The sequence below is a fragment of the Aquarana catesbeiana genome, linkage group LG09, assembly GCF_042186555.1.
Source record: "Aquarana catesbeiana isolate 2022-GZ linkage group LG09, ASM4218655v1, whole genome shotgun sequence".
Lineage (NCBI taxonomy): Eukaryota > Metazoa > Chordata > Amphibia > Anura > Ranidae > Aquarana > Aquarana catesbeiana.
Genome location: NC_133332.1, coordinates 131838224 through 131853530, shown reverse-complemented (window position 1 = coordinate 131853530; position 15307 = coordinate 131838224).

Sequence of the window (15307 nt, the reverse complement as noted above, 5' to 3'; positions counted from 1 at the left end):
AGATATGAAATGCTTTTATCTGCCCATGTGAATGGATATTGTAGCTGAAGCAGGTTTTTAGTCATGGCATTGAGTCTTAGGTCTAGAATGTGGGATTTGGTCGTGTTCACTTTATAGTAGGAGGCATTACTGAACCAGTTCAGTGTTTTTGTACCATAGCCAGGGAAGAAGCAGGGTTTGTAAGGATTAAAACTACATTGTCTGCAAACAGACTTGTTTTTATTATTGTTAAGCACAAAATTGAAGGATTTGTTCTTATGTTTTCTGTCAGAGATTCCATAAGTAGGTTGAAAATAAGTGGGGATAGTGGGCATCACTGACAGGTACTGTTTGTTATGGGGAATGGTCTGGAAATCATATCTGCCGAGAATACTTGTGCTGATGGGGTGGAATATAGTGACAAAAATGGCCCTAAATATGTGGCCTTTGAAACCAAATTTTTGTAATACCGATTTTAAGTAGGACCAATGGACCCTGTCAAACACCTTTATCTAAAGATAGAAGCAGAGAAGGCATTCTGCTAGTTGTGTGGCATCTGGCACCTGTCTCCCTTTGGTGAATCCTGACTGATTCCTACGGATAAGAGCTGGCATAACATCTATCAAGCGTGTGGCTATGGTTTTGGCATACATTTTTAGGTCCAGGTTTAGTAGGGAGATTGGGCGGAAATTTTGGGGTGAATTTCCCTGGTTTCGGAAGTGTTATAATCAGTGCATTCAATGGTTCATTAGAAAACTTAGAAGAGGAGGCAGAATTGTTGAATAGATTTGTTAGGTGTGGGGTTAGGTGGGCGGAGAATTGTTTGTAAAATTCCCCTGTCAGACCATCAGGTCCTGGTGCCCATCAGGTCCTGGTGCTTTTCCTGCAGGGAGTGAGCTAATTGTTGCCTGAATTTCCTGTTCTGTGAAAGGTTTGTTTAAGTGGGATAAATGACATGTCTTCTCTAGAGGGCTGAGGTGTAGATGATTTCTTTCTACGGTTATATAGGTCACTATAGTAATAGATGAAAGTGTTTGCTATGTCCTGGAGGTTAGTTAGATTTTCCTTTGTGTGTGGGTGATATAAGTGTGATATCTTGGTTTTAGTCTTCCTCCCTTTAATGCGCTGTGCTAGTTTTTTCCCTGCCTCGTTTGAGGTGAAATATGTAGTGGCTTTCAGTTTTTGTTGCATGTGTTCAAAAGAGAGGAGGAGGAGGAGAGTTCTGAGTTCCTGTCTTAAGGACATCAATTGTGCTGATTGTGATGAGTGGGGATTGGTTTTATGTTGAGTTTCTAAATTTTCTATTTGTGATATAAGGGTGTCAAGATGCTGCGTCCTCTTCTTTTTTTTGTGTGAGCTCAGTTTCATTAAAGCGGTGTTCCACCCATTTTTTTTTTTTTTTAAAGTCAGCAGCTACAAACACTGTAGCTGCTGACTTTTAATAAGGACACTTACCTGTCCAGCGAGCCCGAGGCCGATCCTTCCATTGGATCAGCTGCCGGCGCCACCATCCTAACCTTGCGGCTTCACTGACCGTTTCCTACTGCGCATGCGTGAGCCACGCGGCGCTTTGTGAATGGCCCTGTTGTTTCCTGGGGGGGACACATGTCCCAGAAGACAACGGGGCTGCTTGCAGAGGAGGAGGAATTTAAGAAACAGCGCCGCGCAATAGGAAGAGGCAGATTAGGAAGAGTGCCTAGCAACAGGGGTTTCTGGTGAGTAAAAAAATATTTTTGTGTGCATTCCACACCACGTTGGGGTCACCCACTGAGCCAGTATTGTGTGCAAAGAATTCAGATAGTTGATCTGTAATCTCTGGTGAATAATTTGGATGTTGTATTATATAGTTATTTGCACACCAAAAAACGCGTTACATTGATATGTGGAATCTTCAATGGATATTATGACAGGAGCGTGATCCAACCACGTCGTGGTGTGGATTACAGATGCACTTATTTTTTGTAATAGCCATTTATCGGTAAGGAACATATCAATTCACCTCATATGTGTGGTTTGACCACCGTTTTCATATGCGGGCGCTACTTACGTATGCATTCGCTTCTGAACGTGAGCTCGTCGGGACGGGTTTTTTTTATTGTTATTATTTATTTTACATGATTTTATTTATTTTTACACTGTTTTAAAAAAAAAAAAAATTGTGTCACTTTTATTCCTAATACAAGGAATGTAAACATCCCTTGTAATAGAAAAAAGCATAACAGGACCTCTTAAATATGAGATCTGGGGTCAAAAAGACCTCAGATCTTATGTTTACACTAAAATGCAATAAAAAAAAAAGTCATTGAAAAAAGTGCCTTTAAGACGAATGGGCAGAAGTGACGTTTTGACGTCGCTTCCACCCTGCAGTGTCATGGAGATGAGTGGGCGCCATCTTCCCCTCACTCGTCTCCAGGCATAACAAGGGGACGGATGCGATAGCCTGCGCCACTACCAACGGCTCCGGTAAGTGGCGGAGGGCACCGGATTGCAGCGGGAGGGGGGCCCTCTCCCGCCACCGATAAAAGTGATCTCGCGGTGAATCCGCCGCAGAGACCACATTTATCTGAAAACTGACCACCGCACGAAAACGGCGATAGCGGGGTTATGGCAGCTAGCTGCTGCTATAACAACGATATCCGCCGCCAAACTTAGGACGTACATCAGCGTGCGGCGGTCAGCAAGTGGTTAAAACAAATGCGTATGACCAAATAAAGTGCTGGTGCTCAACAATAATAGCGCAAAATAGAACAAAGTGTTATAAGTCTGCTTAAAAGTGCTTCAATGGAAAATAATGTGCTTCAATGAGATTCTTGCTGCTTATCTTCTAGTACAAAGTGCTTGTGATGTGCAATGTGTAATTATGCTCCCGTATCCACCATAGTCATGTCCTGTGTTGAGTTAAGCCTATGAGAAGAGAGTTTCAATAGTCAAGATGAAAGATAACACAGTGAATGGGTTGCTTGGTGGTTTCATTGGTTAAAAAGGGGCATATTTTAGAGATGTTATGGAGGTGATGTCTACAAGATTTGAACAGTTTTTGGATTTGCTTGGTGAAAGGACATGTCAGAGTACAGGACCACACCACCAGTGGCAGCCAGTCCATAAGGGGTGCAGGGGTGCCACCCCCCCAAAGTTCCCAAAGTTAGCTTGCAAATATCATAGAACAATTTATTTTTAAAGTTTCAAGAGGCGAGAAGTTGGGACTTTAAATGAGACGCAAGTCTCCATCCCTATGCATACATAGAACAGGAAGGTTGGGACTTTGAATGAGGTGGGCAATTGAGGCCGGAGGATCAGTCACTATTATATCAAACCATTTTATTGATATGCAATAACATAGTAATACAATAATAGTCCCGGTGTGGATTGACTGTCAAGTCATATACAGTACATATACATCCTAAATTGATACATTGTAAACATGATAGCAAGCCACCAAGTAGTGCAGGGCAGATAATCCTTAAAAAGTGAAACATCCATTTAAAATGTACAAGATCACAAAGTGGGTAAATAAAAGCCTGTTGGTATGTGGACCTAGTAAAAAATGTGATTGTTTGGTGCGTGTCGTAAGCTTGACGCATTTCATGTATCAAACACTCTTCAGGGGCGGTTTAGCACCAGAGTCTAAAAAGGAAAAGGGGGTCAAATAAGTAAAAATTCAATATGTATTGTGGGAAAAGAAAGTTATGCATGTACAGGAGGCAAAGGGCCATTGACCCTAAATGGATAATCACATGCCAAAGGAGTGTGAACTCTATGAGGTCCGCGGTCACAGGTCGCCAATTGAGTCAGGTCCAGAAGCTGAGGGAGGAGCTCAAAGAGGGGGGGAGAGGCCAGATGCACACAAAAGTCCCCATTAGATAGTGTGTCCACACTGGTAATGAATGAGGATAATGATTTTGTAGTAATAGAAGTAATATGTGTAAACTATAGCCCCAGGCTTGCTAGAGCCCCCAATTGCAGATATATGCATAAATATCCGTGTGGTATCCCCCTTACCTATAGATAGTGGGTAATGGCCAAAAATATCTTGCCCAGTGGTGGACGTGCTGCCCAGAGACAGGCTAGCACAAAATGAGGACATTATATGCAACTAGCCACCCCCCAAGAAGAGAAAACTCCCCCCAACGTCACACGGTGCAGACACTGAGGTGAATGGGGGCCTCCTCCAGTGCAGCGGCAGCCGCCACCCACGGCTGCTGGAGACGCCGCCATCCACATGTCTACACAGAAATAAAACACAACGCCAGGACGGACGGATGTCATGTGCGTGGCGTGGAGGCGTGACGCTGACGCATGGAGGGAAGCCCGCCCCGATCCCCCGCACCCACGGAAGTGGACGAAGGGGAGAGGGAGGGACCCCGCCATGCCTCGCAGCTTCTGGACACTGAGCCAAGGGACAGCCAACCAGACATGGACCCCCCAGATACAAACCGTACAACTGCATCAATGGGGGGTAAAAAAAACAAACAAGAAAAAAAACAATTGACAAAAAGGATACATAGAAACCATACAGAGAACATGTATCAAATGATTCAGGGCAAGTGCCCTATGGAGTAATATCCATGATGGTGAAATTTCCCAGTGGCCTCAAAGCACACCTCCATCCCTATATCGTGTTTTAAGAGGGGAGAAGTTGGGACTTTAAATGAGATGCGAGTCTCCATCCCTATGCATACATAAAATAGGAAGGTTGGGACTTTGAATGAGGTGGGCAAATGAGGCCGGAGGATCAGTCACCATTATATTAAACCATTTTATTGATATACAATAACATAGTAATACAATAATAGTCCCAGTGTGGATTGACTTCAAGTCATATACATATACATCCTGAATGAATGAATGAACGAATGATTTGTATAGCGCTGCAAATGCAAACAGAATCGCCTCAAGGCGCTGGATCTGTCCTTTGTTGTCCAGCTTCTTAGAAGAGGTAGGTCTTGAGTTTCTTCCTGAAGGCCTGATGGTTTTCTTCCATGCGAATGTGAGTAGGGTGTGTAGTGCTTTATTTTCTCGCATAGGTATTGAGGAGCGTTTCCTTGTATACATTTGTGGGTGAGGCAGAGGGTCTTGAAAATGATTCGGTTCTTTATGGTTAGCCAATGTAGGCTTCTCAGGGAAGGGGAGATGGATTCCCAGGATTTTTTCCCTGTTAACAGTCTTGCCGCCGTGTTTTGGATGAGTTGCAAGCGCGTAAGCTGATATTGGCGTAGTCATATGTAGAGGGAGTTTGCGTAGTCGAGTCTGGAATTGATGATTGTTCCAACTACTGCTGCTTTGTCCTCTTCTGGGACGAAGGGGATGAGTCTACGTAGCAGGCGGAGGAGATGGTGAGATTGGCGGACTACTGTTCCTATTTGTGCATCCATTGACATTTCTGAGTCAAAGATGACTCAGAGACTCTTGGCTTTGGTGCTTGGAGAGATGGTCTGTCCAAAGATGTTGGGTGATGTCCATGGGGTCTTAGTTTTGGAATTTTGGTTTGCGTGTAGGAGAAGAAGCTCTGTTTTTGATCCGTTGAGTTTAAGAGAGCTAGTGGTCATCCAGTCGTCTATCAAAGTGAGGCATTTTTCTAGTTGCTGATGATGGTCTTTTTCTCCGGTGATGCGAAGGTAGAGTTGGGTATCATCAGCGTATGAGTGGAAGCAGAGGTCCGATTTTCTGATGATTTTGAGGAGTGGGCGGATGTAGATGTTGAAGAGAACTGGTGACAAGGGTGAACCTTGAGGGACTCCACAAGAGACTGCACGGGTTTCAGAGGTGAAAGCTCCTAGTTTCACTGTCTGAGAGCGATTTCCTAAGAAGGATGCAAACCATTGTAGATCTGAATCTGTGACTCCTGCTACTTCTGTGAGGCGGATGAGTAGAGTATTGTGGTTCACTGTTTTGAACGCTGCACTGAGGTCCAACAGTACCAGGAAACATGATTCTCCATCATCAGCTGCTTCGAGGGCGTCGCTACATATTTTGAGAAGTGCCGTTTCTGTGCCATGGCCTGGGCGGAAGCCTGATTGCAGAGGGTCCAGGAGTTTGTGCATGTTCAGGTGGTGTTGAAGCTGTTGTACTACTGCTTTCTCGATAATCTTGGATATGGTGTTGAGGCTTGTTATCGGTCTGCGATAGTTAGGGTCCTTAGGGTCAAGGTTGGGTTTCTTTAGGAGGGGTTTGACGATGCCATGTTTGAGGGCGATTGGAACAGTCCTTTCTTTGAATGACTGGTTGATGAGGTGTGTTATAGTGGGAGCCAAGATGTTGGAACATTCTTTCAGGAGTTTTGTGGGAATGATGTCGTTTGGTGATGTGCTGTCTCTGAGGCTTCTGATGATGTTTTTGGTGGTGTCAGTGGTGATTGGGATCAGTGAAAAATTTGGTGCTTGTGTGATGATCGTATTGATTTTTTCTTTTTGCTTTGGTTGAATGAGATTGGTTGTTTTTTTCTGTTGAATTGTTTTCCGGATGTTGTCGATTTTATCGATAAAAAAATCCGATAGTTCATTGCAGAATTCTTGGGTTTCGTTTCCTGGGGGCTCTAGACAGGTAGGATTCATAGTCTTGGTGACTATTTTGAAGAGTTCCCGAGGGTGGTTTAAGGCTGATGAGATGGTGTTTGAGAAATGTTCCTTTTTTGCTTTGAAGATTGCTTTGTGATATTTCTCCATGCGTGCTTTGTAGTTTGTGTGATTTTCTTTTGTGGAGTTTCTTCTCCAGGCTCTTTCAGCTCATCTGCGTTCCTGCTTTATTAAAGTAAGAGTGCCATTAAACCATCCAGAGGTTGTTTTGTGGAAGTGTGTTCTACGTTTTGGAGCCTCTGAGTCCGCAGTATGTAGTAATGCCTTGTTTAAGGAGTTGAGTGTTTGTTCCATTGAGTGGTTTAAGTTTAACATTGCTATTTTGTTTGATAATGTGGTTTTGAAGAGTTCGGAGTGTAGTTTCCTCTGAGATCTTGTCCAGTGTGTTGTAATTGCCTGTTTCCGTTTTTGGAGGGTGGTGTTGGTAGCGATATTAAATTTGATAATGTGGTGATCCGTCCATGGTAGCGGTAGATTGTCGAATATGTTGACGTCCATATTTTGTTTGAAGATGAGGTCCAGAATGTGTCCTGAACCATGTGTGGGAACATTTATCAGTTGCTGAAGACCTAATTCTTTCAGTTGGTTAATGCAGGTGGTGGTGATAGGATCTTGGGTGGAGTTTGCCCAGAAGTTGAAATCTCCGAGTGCCAAAAAGTTTTTGGTTTTCAGGGTGCAAGTTGACATGAATTCTGTGAAGGGTGTCAGGAGGTTTGTCTTCGGTCCTGGTGGTCTGTAATATAGAAGTATGTGGATAGTGTCTTGGGGTGTAGTTTGTAGATGTATGGTGAGTGTCTCCATGAAAGGCACTGAGTTCTGTACAGTTGGTTTGGTGAGCGCGAGGTGAGATTTGAAGATCACTGCTAGGCCTCCTCCTTTTCTTTCTGTTCTGTGCTCCGTTAGGATCCTGTAGTTCTCAGGTACTAATTCGGTTAGGATGGCGTTGCAGTCGGGTGTTGGCCAGCTTTCGGTAATGAAGAGGCAATCTATGCTGTTTTGGGTGATGAAGTCGTGTACTTCCAGTCTGTGCTTGACTGCAGATCTGGTGTTGATCAGAGCGCATGCTAATTGTTGTGGTTGAATTGTTGTCTTCCTATATTTAATGGTTGATTGTAGGTTGGTCCTTAGTAGTTGTTCTTTCTGTAGTATTTTATGAAGGGAAGTTGTTAATGTTGAGGTGGTATTTCTTAGCCTGTGGAGAGCGTCCGCTGAGTACTTGAAGTTGCATATGGCGAGAAAATTACTGAAGGTAGGATGATGCAGTGATGATACTGATGTATCGATGGTGAAGTTGCTAAGTAGATGGTGGTCCTTAAGGGTGCCGTTGCTTCTGTTGCTGAGAAGATGATGGTCTGAAGAAAGCCGCTGCTTCAGGTGGCATTGAAGACAGTGCGATGGGACTTGGTGGTGGTGGGGGGGGGCACGCAGGCCTAACCGCCCTCCTGTTGATCCAGAGGAAGGCGAAAACCCCTAGCTGAGCTGGCCGATTGCTACAGCAGAGGAAAAAATTCCTTCCTGACCCCAGAGGCGATCGGACTGAGTCCCTGGATCAACTGCTAGAGGGTGGCCCCGTATACTTACCTGACCCCGGTTGGTCAGTGATGAGTAAAGGGGTAGGGGACAGACCAAGGAGATGGCACTGGGGTTGACGTAGGCTACTACTTCCTGGTACTGAGCTGCGTCTGGAGGGATCAAGATGAATGCCGGTGCAAGGCCTGAGCCGAGGATTGTCCTGCTCTCAGTATTGCCCTGTGCCCTAGTGGTGAGACGGCGGTGGTATTCAGGGGTGAAAGGGCAACTGCCCGCGGAGAGAGAGGGGTGAGCTGAGGAGGTGGGCTGGAGCTAGGCCGCAGCCGCGGTCTGTCCCGCAGTCTGCCCCCCCGAGTCTGGTGGCTAGGGGCGAGGTGACCAGACTGCAGCTGTGGAGGTGCACTGATGGGATGGTGGGTCCCTGTAGAGTCCTGCTGTGAGCCCGGGATGGGCTCCGGGTGGTCTGTAGGGAGCTGCGGCCGCCCTGGGAGTACCAAGATGGCCGTCGGACTAGGCCCGAGCCGCTGTATGATGGAATGATATGGGGGGCACTGGAGGGCAGGGGTCTGGGTGGGTGGGTGGGGGGGCCGGGGCCCGGTAGGACCCGCTGAAGTCCAAGGATGCACTCCGGGAGGCTGGGGGTGCTGCTGCCGCGTCTGGGTGTCCCAAGATGGCCGCCGGACTAGGCCCGAGCCGTGGTTTGTCCTAGGTAAGGATCCCTGGTGAGGCTACGATCGCGTCACAGCTAGAAGAGGGATGGGGGGGTGCGGGTCTGCCGATGGGGTGTGGAGGCAGGGGGGGAGCGGCAGGCTGGGCCGGGCTAGGGCGGAGTGCTGGCCGGAGCGGTGTGTCCTGGGAGGCTGTGGACTGGAACTGGGCATCTGGAGGCTGGCTACAGCGCAATGACACTGGGGCACAGGTACATCCTAAATTGATACATTGTAAACATGATAGCAAGCCCACAAGTAGTGCAGGGCAGATAATCATTAAAAGGTGAAACATCCATTTAAAATGTACAAAATCACAAAGTGGGTAAATAAAAGCCTGTTGTTATGTGGACCTAGTAAAAAATGTCATTGTTTGGTGCGTGTCGTAAGCCCGACGCGTTTCATGCATTAAACACTCTTCAGGGGCGATTTAGTACCAGAGTCTAAAAAGGAAAAGGGGGAGTCAAATAAGTAAAACATTTTTTTTTTTTATAACTAATAATATGACTAACATTTCTTAACATCTTATCGTTTAAAAATGTTAGTAATATTATCATTTATTTAAAGATAAATTCATTATTGTTTGTGTGTGCACTGTGCCAGGCGTTGAACTAATGGGCTTCTATTAGGTCTGTAATTTTTTTTCAAGCATGTGATTAGAGCCTGAGACTCTAATTGGTTTGTCTTAGGTCATCCTCAGAGCACTGTGCCCCAAACCCTCCCACTTTTGATTTTAGCGAATCAATATTCGCCATGCACCGTTTTTCGGCTTCTCGTCCCAGCCAATAAGGAGGAGACTGAAGATTTGGAACCCAGAAAGAATACCGATTTAACACGGAAGCCACCGGATATCAGGGGAGCCATGAATGCTGGAGGGCTTTGTTTGTAGGTAAGTCTCACGGCGTCCTCTGAGCCCCCCAAAGAAATTAGCACAAGCCGCCACTGGACCACACCTAGCACCCTGAGGAGGGACTGATAGTTGTATTATTAATCTTGATGGAATAGTCAGGGAAGAGGGCATGGGCAGGGGGGAATATTATGAGCTCAGTTTTAGAAAGATTGAGTTTGAGGTGTGACATTCATACTGATATGTCAGATAATAAGTTAATAATGCAAGTGGCGACTGAAGTGAGATGGATTTGGTTGTCACCATCATAGAGATGGTATTGGAAGCTGTGGAAGTTTATCAAGTGACCAAAAGAGAAGGTGTAAATAAAGAAGAGAAAGGGTCCAAGGATAGAAGCTTAGGGGATCCCTACAGAAAGAGGAAGTGATGAGGAAGAGACAGAGTTAGAGGCAAAACTGAGTTAATGCTGTGATAGGTAAGAGTAGAGCCAGGAAAGACCAAGGTCTTGGAGAGGCCAAGGGAGTAGAGGTTTTTTTTTTAAGGAGGAGTGGGTGGTCAACAGTATCAAATGCAGCAGAAGGGACTAGGTTTATGAATATAGACTGGTGGCCATTGGTTTTAGTAGTTAATCATTAGTGAGTTTTTTATAACTCTATGGGGGTTATTTACAAAAGGCAAATCCAAACTACAAGTGCAAAGTGCACTTGAAATTGCAATTCCAATCGTGTGCAAGCTAAAATGCTATTTTTTACTTTCTTTGCATGCCCCCCTCGGATCTACAGTGACTCAGGGGCGGATTGCCCCCTCCGAGAATGAGGGTGTTGAGAGAGCTGGCGGGCAGCTCCGTGGGAGAGAGACAGTGGGCTTTTCGGCGGCTCAGTTGGTGAGAGGCGAGCGCGGATGAGTAGCTGTGCGGCTCAATGTGTGAGCGCGCTGCTGGCCAATCAGGGAGCCGGCAGGGGAGCAGAGAGTTGACTTCATCTCTCACCGCCCAGCGCCCGCCCTGCATCCCTGCAGTTCCCCCCTCACTGTGCAGGCAGCGACGGCAGCAGAGAGATTACATCATCTCTCTGCTGCCTGAGAGGTATTCTGCTGCCTGACTCTGGGACACAAGAGACCACCTTAGCAGGAAAGTGACAGAGCAAGTGACTGTCAATCCGCAATGTGTGGCAGGTGACGTGACAATCTGAATCTGGTGACAGGTGACATGGCAAGTGACAATCTACATCTGGTGACAGGCGACGTGGCAAGTGACAACCCACATTTGGTGGCTGGCAACGTGGCAAGTGACAATCTGCATTTGGTCGCAGGCGATGTGGCAAGTGACGTGGCAAGAGACAATCCGCATTTGGTGGCAGGCGATGTGGCAAGTGACAATCCGCAAGGTGTGGCAGGCGACGTGGCAAGTGACAATCTGCATCTGGTGACAGGCGACGTGGCAAGTCACGTGGCAAGTGACAATCTGCATCTGGTGACAGGCGACGTGGCAAGTGACAATCCGCAACGTTTGGCAGGCGACATGGCAAGTGACAATCTGCATCTGGTGACAGGCGATGTGGCAAGTGACAATCTGCAATGCGTGGCAGGTGACGTGGCAAGTGACACACTCGGGGCTCCCACTGATTCTGCATTATGGTGAGTTAAACTATTTAATTTTTTATAACAATGTAATAATAGTAATAATGCACTTCAATCATCCTGACACCATAACAACTATGGTGCCGTGATGATTGAAGCGCCAACACCAGCCATTTCCCCGATAGATTTACCCCCAAAAAATATATTTTCTGGCAGTGCCCCTCCCGAGACTAGACTCTGGATCCGCCCCTGCAGTGACTGCACTTCAAAGTGCGCTTTCAGTGCAATTTCAAGTGCACTTTGCACTTGTAGTTTGCACTTGTAGTGCAAAGTGGATTTGCCTTTCTTAAATAACCCCCTTTGTATTGCAAAAGGTGCAGATAAAAAGATACCACATAAAAAGTAACACTCAATGTCAGCAGAATAGGATACAATAACAAAACATAAAAGAACATAACATACAGTCTCAAAGCTGTAAAGAACAATTAAACATCCTAACAAAATCAAGCATATCAGTACCTGAAATCGATGGCTACGTACATATACGTACACGGGGCTATAGCAATATCGTAGAAAAAGTAAAGAGAAGAGGGCACACCAGCCTTGTGCATCATCCCAAGTAAATTTATTGATAAAAACAAAGTAAACTACTCACAAACATGGAAAAATATTGCTTGTAAAAGCCACCTGTTTGTGGCAATTAGTCCTGAAAGTCCATTAGTCCATTGTGATTGAAGATGGATGGACATCGTGGGACACTTTTTTTTTAAATAAAGGAATTGTCCAAAACTGTCTCCTGTAATTTTTACCTTTTTGACACTTTTTTTTTAATGAGTAGGGGTACAATGTACCCAATACCCATTCACATAGGGGGGCGGGATCAGGGGGTCCCCTTGTTAAAGGGGGCTTCCAGATTCAGATAAGCCCCCCGCAGACCCCCACAACCATCGGGCAAGGGTTGTGGGGATGAGGCCCTCGTCCCCATCAACATGAGGACAAGGTGTTTTGGGGGACCCCAAAGCACCCTTCCCATGTTGAGGGCATGTGGCCTGGTATGGTTCAGGAGTGGGGGCACGCTCTCGTCCCCTTAGCCTTTTCCCACAGCCTGCCAGGTTGCATGCTCGGATAAGGGTCTGGTATGGATTTTGGGGACCCCTGCACCATTTATTATTGTTGGCACAGGGTTCCCCTTAAAATCCATACCAGAACTGAAGGGCATGGTATGGATTTGGGGGGTCCACGACATTTTTTTTTTTACATTTTGGCGCGGGGTTCCCCTTAATATCCATACCAGACCCAAAGGGCCTGGTAATGAACTTGGGGAAGGAACTCACACTGTTTTTTTCAATGATTTGTATGTATATTGCTGGGATCCAACAATACATTACAGCCACAAGCAGTTTTAAATTACACTTTTTCCTTTAGAAATGTCATTTTGCTGCTCTCATTCATTACACTATATACGGCCGCTCTGTAAGCAGTCTTACATAGTGTGGGGCGTGGACTTAGCCCCCTGAGCCATGATTAGCCAAAGGCACCCTGCCTTTGGTTAATTATGGCTCTCTCAGCAGAGCGCGCTGTGATTGGCCAAAGCATGCAGGTCAGGTGCATGCTTGGCCAATCATAGGACACCAATGCATTGTGATCTCGCAGTGCATTATGGGGCATTCTGTGGCACTCGAATTTGCCACAAACACCCCAAAATGTTCTAAATTCGGCAAACGGGCAAACGGGCAAACACGGGCAAACTTATGTTCGCCTCGAACATCGGGCTCAACCCTAATTGTCATACACATCAGCTGAGGTGAATAAATCTTTATGTTCCCAAAAGGGGCATTATATAAACTGAAGTAGGTGTGGAAACATAGGGTTATGCTATAGCGTACAGTCTGAATTAATATCTCCAAACAAATCTATACACTTGGCTTCCCTCCACACCACACGGGCCAGTATCAATATCAGCAGTGTCTCCCTAGGGAAGACTTCCATAGGTGCCTCTAATGCAATCAAAAGGTGGTTAAGCTTTAACACATGGCTAGGTGAGATTCCACCACTGCCGGTGTAACAGGGGCAACCCAGTCAGCTAAATGTTTAAGTTGGCCAGCAAGATAGTATAAATATAGTTTAGGGGGTGCCACACTAGCTTCAGTGTTCGATAGTTGTAAGATGGTTAAATTTCAAAATACTTTTGTTATTGGCCAAAATAAATGTAGTAAATAATGCATCCGAGCTTTTAAAAAAGGAACTGGGCATATGTGAGGTAATATTAAGGCAAACAAATCATCTTAATTAGATTGACTCTGCCAGTAGTGAGTTTTGGTTTTAATCACTTGTAAAAGAGGAACCAAATGAACCTTTAAGGATTCAGAGGGAGAGACCGTAATGATTATTACCAAATATTTAAAAGAAGATACCGTCTTAAGAGAACCTGGTGCCACTCCCTGAGGGAGAGCCTGTGGATGAAGGGGCATCAGAGCAGATTTTTGCCAATACATTTTTAGGACTGAGTATAAACCAAATGTCTCTATAATATGCATGGTGGCCTGTAAGGAGACCTGGGCATCACATAAGTAGAGGATTAGGTCATCGACATACAATCCAACAATGTACATTTTTAGTGCTCAATGTAATACCTTCAAGAGATGGAGACTGCTGAAGATGCACCACTAGTTCTTCTATAGCCACTACAAAAAAAGTCTATGTAATAGTATAGGAGTAAACAATAGGATGGTAGCTAAAAGGTGGGAACTAGGGTTATCATACAATATGGTAATCCACTTATGAAATGTCTCCCCAAATCCAAAAGACCGCAGAGCAGCTTGTAAGAATAGCCATTCAATAGAATTGAAGGTGTCACAGAGTCACAGTGTCACAGAGTCACAGAGTTAAGGCGTTTGACCAAAATTCTTGTAAGTATTTTGTAGTCTATATTTAACAATGATATAGGTGTCCTTTTATGAAACTGAGATCAGCTGCGATCCCCAGTCTCGCCGCTGATCTCAGGTCATTACCAGTTTATGAAACTGAGGTAATCAGTGGAGAACATGTTCTCCGCAGATTATCTCAGCACAGTGAGAATCTGTAACCGACTGTCACAGAAACAGCCAGTTTATAAAGGTGCGATCTGAGCACCTCACTGGCGATCTGTGACAGAATTCTCATTTTCTGATTCACCATTCCAGAGATGGAGAATCAGAGTGAGAAGTGTGAAGCTGGATGAGTATTCTGGAGAAAGCAAGAAGTCTTTTGACTTCTTTCTTTCACCAAACAGTCAGAGCACATCTTCCCCACCATTACACACCGCAAAACCAGCAGGTTATGAATTTATAGTGTATATAGATATATAGATATATCGATAGATAGATAGATAGATAGATAGATAGATAGATAGATAGATAGATAGATAGATAGATAGATAGATAGATAGATAGATAGATAGATAGATAGATAGATAGATAGATAGATAGATAGATAGATAGATAGATAGATAGATAGATATTTTTTTTTAGATGTTCACGTCTCTGGCTGGGTTCACACTTGTGCGATGCGTGAACCAGTGTGATTCCTGTGCGGGTTTCCACATCGCACCTACATTGACATCTGCGCACCACTGCGGGTGTCAATGTAAAGTTAATGACACACCCAGATCATTTCACAGATCGCAGTGCGAACTATGTAATGGTGAAGGAATCGGATTGCAGTGCAAATCACATCTGATCTCTGTGCGATCAGCCAGATAGTATGGCTGAATTCGCATTGCATTCAGACCAAACTCGTACAGGACCATTTTTTTGGTCTGCAGTAGAATCGAATCGCATGGGTGTTCACACCCATGCGATCTGATTCCTGTCCGAGTTTGCAGATCGCACTGCAATATGCGAACTGATTTGGGGGTGTTGTTAACTTTTAGGTCCGGTTCACACTTGTGCAATGCCAGACATCGCACAGCCATCGCATGTAATTTGCAGCGCACTGCTGTTCACATTACATGCGATGTCTGTGCGGTGCGATATCAGCCGTACAGATAGTATGTCTGATATCGCACCGCATTCGGTGCAAACACGCATAGGTCCCTTTTTTCTGTTCGGACCAAA